This window comes from Rhinoderma darwinii (assembly GCF_050947455.1).
Source record: "Rhinoderma darwinii isolate aRhiDar2 chromosome 5 unlocalized genomic scaffold, aRhiDar2.hap1 SUPER_5_unloc_30, whole genome shotgun sequence".
Classification (NCBI taxonomy): Eukaryota; Metazoa; Chordata; class Amphibia; order Anura; family Rhinodermatidae; genus Rhinoderma; species Rhinoderma darwinii.
In genome coordinates this window covers 415,612-422,483 of record NW_027461788.1, presented here as the reverse complement: position 1 = coordinate 422,483, position 6,872 = coordinate 415,612, and the positions used below count along the sequence as shown (strand labels likewise).

General features: G+C 44.2%; 1 long non-coding RNA gene across 1 annotated transcript; it reads right to left on the bottom strand.

The window, feature by feature from the left end:
* Positions 1–3,903: 3,903 nt before the first annotated feature.
* LOC142689499 (uncharacterized) lies at positions 3,904–6,547 on the bottom strand. Its single transcript, XR_012858367.1, has 3 exons — positions 6,471–6,547; positions 5,372–5,594; positions 3,904–3,937 (listed from the first exon to the last, which is right to left on the bottom strand). It is a non-coding gene; the product is annotated as an uncharacterized LOC142689499 (long non-coding RNA).
* Between the last annotated feature and the right edge of the window lie 325 nt (positions 6,548–6,872).

Here is a 6,872-nt window from a genome sequence, read left to right as displayed (position 1 = left end):
ATGAGGAGGAGGAGGGAAAGCACGTCCAGGCAGTTGTCCAGAGGAGTGTCGCGGCACCCCTGGAGGGATCTCATGGGAACCTCATGTTGGGAACCACCAGCCTAGTAGATCGCAGAGCAGGGAGATACCTCCCTGCTCCGCTATAGTGTTGAATAGTATCTGCGTCCTTAGCAGGGCCGTATTTACAGCTCACGCTGCCCTAGGCACTAAGCCTGAATATACCCCCATTACAGGCCTATTTAGCTTAGCCAATTATCATCATGATTCGCTCCTTTCTGACCAATTATAATGATATTTGGTCAGTGTTAACAAAGGAGAAGATCAATGATAAAAACTTTGCTTATCATTAATCTCAAATGAGAAAAAAAAAGGTAATACACCCGGCCGTAGTCATAGCGATGTGTATTCTGTTCTGAGCGTAGCCCGGCCTACAGGGATGACGATGCATCCCATGTGACAGCTGCAGCCAATCAAAGGCCAATCAAAGGCTGCAGCGGTCACATGGACTACAGCGTCATCGCAGGAGGCGGGGCTACGCTCAGAGAGAGAGAGGGACTACGGCCGGGAGTATTAGCTTTTTTTTAAAAAAAATTCTGCAGTCCTTCCGCCAAAAAAACTGCACCAAAATTTGGTGCTGTTTTTCAGGTGAAATTCCTTGCGGTTCTCAGGACGTATACATTGTGTGGTTTTACGTATCCGCCCTGTGTGTTCCTACCCTTATAACCAAGTTGTTCTCCCCACAAATATTATCTCTAAGGGTACAAAAAAAAGGGATTTGATCCAGCGCTGCAGTGATGTACTTTAAAAAGGAACGTATTCCCACTTTTATTGGTATCAAAAAAGATTTGTTAAAATGTCAATAACAGGCTTGGCGTCAAGGCAGTATTCGGTAGGTGTAATGGGCCTACGCGTTTCAAGCACGGCTGGTGCTCTTAGTCATGGCATTCATATACCAATAAAAGTGGGAATACGTTCCTTTTTAAAGTACATCACTGCAGCGCTGGATCAAATCCCTTTTTTTTGTACCATTGCCTACCGTGGACCGTTGCGGAGATCCGGGCGAAGCAGGACTGTCAGGAGGCGAGCTGGTGAGCTGGAGGTTTCCTCCCCTTGTATTATCTCTAAGGGCTTATTCAGACGAACGGGATATACGTCCGTGCAACGCGCGTGATTTTCACACGCGTGGCACGGTCTATATTAGTCTATGGGGCCGTGCAGACATGTGCGTGATTTTTATGCAGCGTTGGCCCGCTACGTAAAAGTCACGACATGTCCGTTCTTTGAGCGTTTTTCGCGCATCACGCACCCATTGAAGTCACGCTGCCGCACATCATATGCTGCTGCCGCACGGAGCTGTCAAGTGCATTTTGCGCAGGGAAAATGACGCGTTTTTTGCGTGCGCAAAAGGCTCACGCTCGTATGAATCCCCGGCCTAAGGGTAAGGCCACACGGAGCGCCCTGACACGGTCGCAACGCAGCTAACAACCACGCCGGCACCATGTTCAGTGCGGCTGTCAAACAGCCTGTTAGTGGCCGCACGTATTCCAGTTACATTCGCACGCGCACTGCCGCTCCATTCATTCTCTATGGGAGAAACAGAGATAGCCGAGTGCAGTGTTCTGCTTTTTCCGGCGCTCCCATATAGAATGAATAGGGGGTAAGTTGTTGTAATTTGCAAAATCGTGCGGCCATAAAGGGTGTATTAATTCATGGCCGCACGTTAACGCGGGTAAACCGTCCCTTTATCTGCAAAATCGTACGGCCATGAATTAATACACCCTTTATGGCCGCACGATTTTGCAAATTACAACAACTTACCCCCTATTCATTCTCTATGGGAGCGCCAGAAAAAGCAGAACATTGCACTCGGCTATCTCCGGCGCTCCCATAGAGGATGAATGGAGCAGCAGTGCGCGTGCGAATGTAACTGGAATACGTGCGGCCACTGAAATCAATGGGAGGCGATTTCGGGCGTTTTTTGCCGCGGTTTCCGACGTGGTTTCCGCGGCAAAAAACGCAGCAAAAAACTCTGTGTGAACAGGTCCCTAGTGAGGAATAAGTATGCTTGATTCTCACGGAATTCTTGTAAATCCCTCACAAATTGCTGATATTCCCATACCTGATATAGAATCTCTGTAGTGTTCTTTGTAGGAGCACCTCCTTTTTTTTCAAATTGGGGATCAGTTTTAAGTTTTAATGCTCGCTATCTAAGTTCAGGCAATTTTCGTGATTTTTGTTCAGGATTTGATTTTTCCTCTTCTAATAGAAGGGACATAAACCTGAGGGGGCTTCCTGTCGCTTCCTTCTCTAATTTACTCATTAGGTTAGTCGATCTTAGGGTATGTTCACACGGCCTATTTTCAGACGTCATTCGGGCGTTTTACGCCTGCAAACATCTGCCCATTGCTTGCAATGGGTTTTACGATGTTCTGTTCAGACGAGGTGTAATTTTACGCGTCACTGTCAAAAGACAGCGCGTAAAAAGACGCCCGCGTCAAAGAAGTGCATGTCACTTCTTGGGATGTTTTTGGAGCCGTTTTTCATTGACTCCATTGAAAAACAGCTCCAATTACGTCCGAAATTGACGCAGCAAAAAACGTGAGTACTTGCAAAAACGTCTGAAATTCAGGTGGTGTTTTCGCCTGAAAACAGCTCCGTAATTTCAGGCGTAATTTGCTAAAGCGTGTGAACATACCCGTACGCCTCGAATTACGCCTGAAAAAACACCCCTAATACGCCTACAAACATCTGCCCATTGATTTCAATGGGATTTACGGTGTTCTGTTCCCACGAGCCTTAATTTTACGCGTCGCTGTCAAAATACAGCGCTTATAATCACGGCTCGTCAAAATACAGTTGGAAGCAGGACCTCGGTGAGTGGTTCGCGACCCCCGGGAGGTCTTCACACGACCCCCCAGGGGGAGTGCGACCCGCAGTTTATAATGTATTGTGTCACGCAGTTTGTGTTTGCGGTGGAGAGAGGAGGGGGGGCCTGTAATTAAAAGCCCCCCTCTCCTCTCTCGACCGCAGACAGTATAATATAACAATGTATATATATAAATGATATAAACTTAGACTTGCAGCTTTGATCGCTGCTAGAGTACATTACACTACCTACATAGTGTATTGTGTTCTAACTGTCATTGTGACGTGACAGCCACACTGAAAGGAAGCCTCGGAGGACCGGCCGGAGGTTGCTCCTCCGGGGCTTCCGTGCATGGCAACCCGCAGGTCATTGTCTGGCCTCCGATTGCCACGACAAGCATCGGCAGCCCCCACAATCACTTAGTGGGGGCTGCCGATGTGCTTCAAACACCTTAAATGCGACGATCGCAATTAGTCGCCGCATTTATGGGGTTATTTGCCGAAATCTGCGGCGATGGTCCGCTGACCGGCAAGACTGGAGTGTCAGCTGTCGGGGACAGCTAACCTCCCGGTTCCCGTACATTGTCCGTTAGGACAGAGTGCGCTGGGAACCGCTCCGCAACTGTACGTCCTGGTGCGGGAAGCAAGCCCTCTGTAGGACGTGCAGTTGCGGCGCAGCGCGTGAAGAGGTTAAAAAATATAATATTACAGGTTATGAGTCCTAGATTCTGGAGATGGGACGTTGATCCCGGGATTTATTCTGATTGCCATATTTAGAGTCAGGGAAGAATTTCCCCCCAAATGAAGTAATTGGCATCAACCTCATGGTTTTTTTTTTTATCTTCCTCTGGATCATCACGGTAGGATTATAGGTTGGACTTGATGGACCGGTGTCTTTTTTCAATCTTATCAACTATGTATAAAACAAATGCGAAATATTTGGGCGGAATGATGATTTATTAATGAAACTAGATGTAACGTGATGACAGCGGTTCCAGCTGGATAAGGAAACTTCTCCCAGAAATAATGCAAACGCTGTAAAAGCCTGATAGGCCGGTATCGATGATAATATCTGTTGGACAAAATGAAAATATAAGTCATTCTGAACAAAACAATGAAAATTAAAGATTTTATGACAATTTGGAAAACTAAAGCCTTGATTCTGATTTGTGGCGAATAAATAAGTGCCAGAATGTATAATATCGATCCCTATAGTGTCAGGGATCATTAGCCTGTATATTGCTTGCAAAAACATTATTACCTTACATAAACTAAATATCAGTATATTTCACAAAGAATTTGAATGTATGCAACAAGATGGAGTCTGCATAAGGAACACGCCTATGGAAGACACCACCCCCGGAATGCAAGAGGAGGGTACAGATGAACTCACAACTGGATAGAGCCAATGGGGCTTAAGCACGTCCCACATCTCTAGGGAGGAAACTTGTAATTCTTTGTTTAATAAAGTTCAGTTGTACTTCCTACTTCACTGAGGGAAGATCTTTACCAACAACTCTGTCTGGTATATTTCTTCCATGCATGCCCTCAGTTTCCAATTTACAGAGGTGGTTATTCGGTGTAGAATAACAGGGAAAAGGAACCCTGACAATAGCATGCAGTTGCATATATCACCCATTGACCCCAATTGTAGAAAAATAAAATGTTTGCAGTATCCCTTTGTATCAAAAAGCATGATCAGCTACGTATTTCACTACAGTACTAAAAAGAATGACAACATATACGTAGTCTCCGAATATATGACGAAAGGCGTACATTGAACCCGTGATAGGCCATGGATACGTTTGTCATATATGTCTGGATCATTTCCCGGCATATATATATTAAAGTGTGGTGTGAATATAGTATAACTATGTATAGTAGAATTAAAGGATGTTGAGGTTGTGGTTGATATCAGACGATCACACTGATCAGAAATGATAGAAATATATTTAGAATAAAAATTTCCCAAAATTAATTTCGGGTCCGTTTTGATCAAATAGCGCCTTTTGATTACGTCTAAATAAATTTTGCCAAGAACCGCAAGTGCCCTGATTGCCCTGAAAACTCGTGTTTGACTCTTTGATGTCTTCTAGGACTGTTTCCAAACCTGTAGCATTTTCTGGTTTGGCATTTTATATAATTGGCTGCGCTAGACGGAGGGTTAACCGCAGTGCATTTTGGGATGGCTGTCTGCAAGTTATTATGGGGAAGCCTGCCTAGGGTCATGGGATCCTTATTCTAAATTGTAAAATGGTGGCCGTCACTATGCGGGGGCTGTCACTTTGACATGATTCGTGCACTGCGAACCCCAAAAGTTTAACATTTTGGTCAATCGGTACCTTTGCCAAATTTCAACCGAGTTCAATTCATGTATTCAAGGAACAGAGGGAGACCTAGTTGTGTCATCATCATGTTTCAGGTGTTATTTTCTCGCCCACTAGCCCATAGAGTTGGAAATGACAGGCATAGAAGATGGGGCCGGGCTGCAAGAAAAAAAAATCACATGGATATTAGATTTATAAAAAAAATCTCAATATATCCGTAATCTCTTCCATTCCCTCAATATCAGGGAATTCATCCACTTCTTGAATCAACTCCATGATGTAACTGAGAGGATTTATTAGGCTGGCGGCAAGAAGAAAGAGAGCCGTCCAATATCCAAGGCATAGAAAGAGCTTGGTCCATAAGCCGTCATAGGGTGGCCCAAAATTATAGGACTCCAGATTCTGCAACAAATAAGGAAACGGTTATTAAAGTGTTATTGACCTTATACAAGTGAATGAATCTTATATTTATATTACAAAAAGAAACCAGAAGTATTAAAAAAGGTTATAGGAGGAGACTTCAGCCCTTCCCTCTATATTACTGTGTGCTTGATTGACAACAGATTTCCCAGGCAGCAGAGGTGGGGGGAGGGGTGAGTGGGCACATAGGAGATTGTGCCCACTAATAACAATCAGGGGCGGACAGAGACAGCAAGGCTTTTATGTAACAGCTAGTTTGTTGAGAGTGAGGTGGCGCAGCTATAGTGGGGTGCGGAGGTAGCAGTGGCACCAAGGACCATGGAACCTGGTTCCCTAAAGGGCTCTCTGGCCCATACATAGACACCAGAATGGCACATGGGAGGGTCAGGGCCCTGATAGAGGTTTTGCTTTACGTACCAGGAGCTTCAAGTTAAGGCTCTGAAGTTCTTGGATGGTGCGCCAATTTATTTTGTGGATTGTAATACAACAATAATTATGAACCATGGAAATCATTATCAATCCTTTATATGCCATAAAGTAGGCAGTGGGAAGCACTGGTCAGGCCCTCTGTTTACTGGTCCATTGGGCAGCTGCCTATATGGTACAGTATTCCCTATAGAGCCCCAGTGCAGCTACATATATGTTACAGTATGTCCTATAGAGCTCCTATGCAGCAGCCTATATGGTACAGTATTCCCTATAGAGTCCCAGTGCAGCTACATATATGTTACAGTATGTCCTATAGGTTCCGTATAGTATGGTCCCTACAGAGCTCCTATGGTTCAGTATATTCACTCCTGATAACAATACTGTAATTATAATAATAATGATACTATAGAGGGTAAAAGTCGCACTCACTTCATGAATCCATATGAGGCTTTTCTGGAGCCAAGACACTTCTTCCTCTACAGGTGGAGCTGGTGTTGGAGTCACCTGTAGTAATATAGTTATTTTATACATTTCATTATAGTTATTTTATACATTTCTTTGTAGTTATTTTATACATTTCTTTGTAGTTATTTTATACATTTCTTTGTAGTTATTTTATACATTTCATTATAGTTATTTTATCATTCTCAGTAAGTCAGTAGGAGGATTGAACTATCACCGGCTCCTATATATCTTACTGATGGATTGTAATTGAACAATTATTATCTAGTAGTCAGTAGGAAGCACTGTTATTTTCTATTTAAGATGCTGGTGGGCCCTCTGTTTACAGCGCCCTGTACAGCTGCACATGTAATACAGTATGCCCCATAG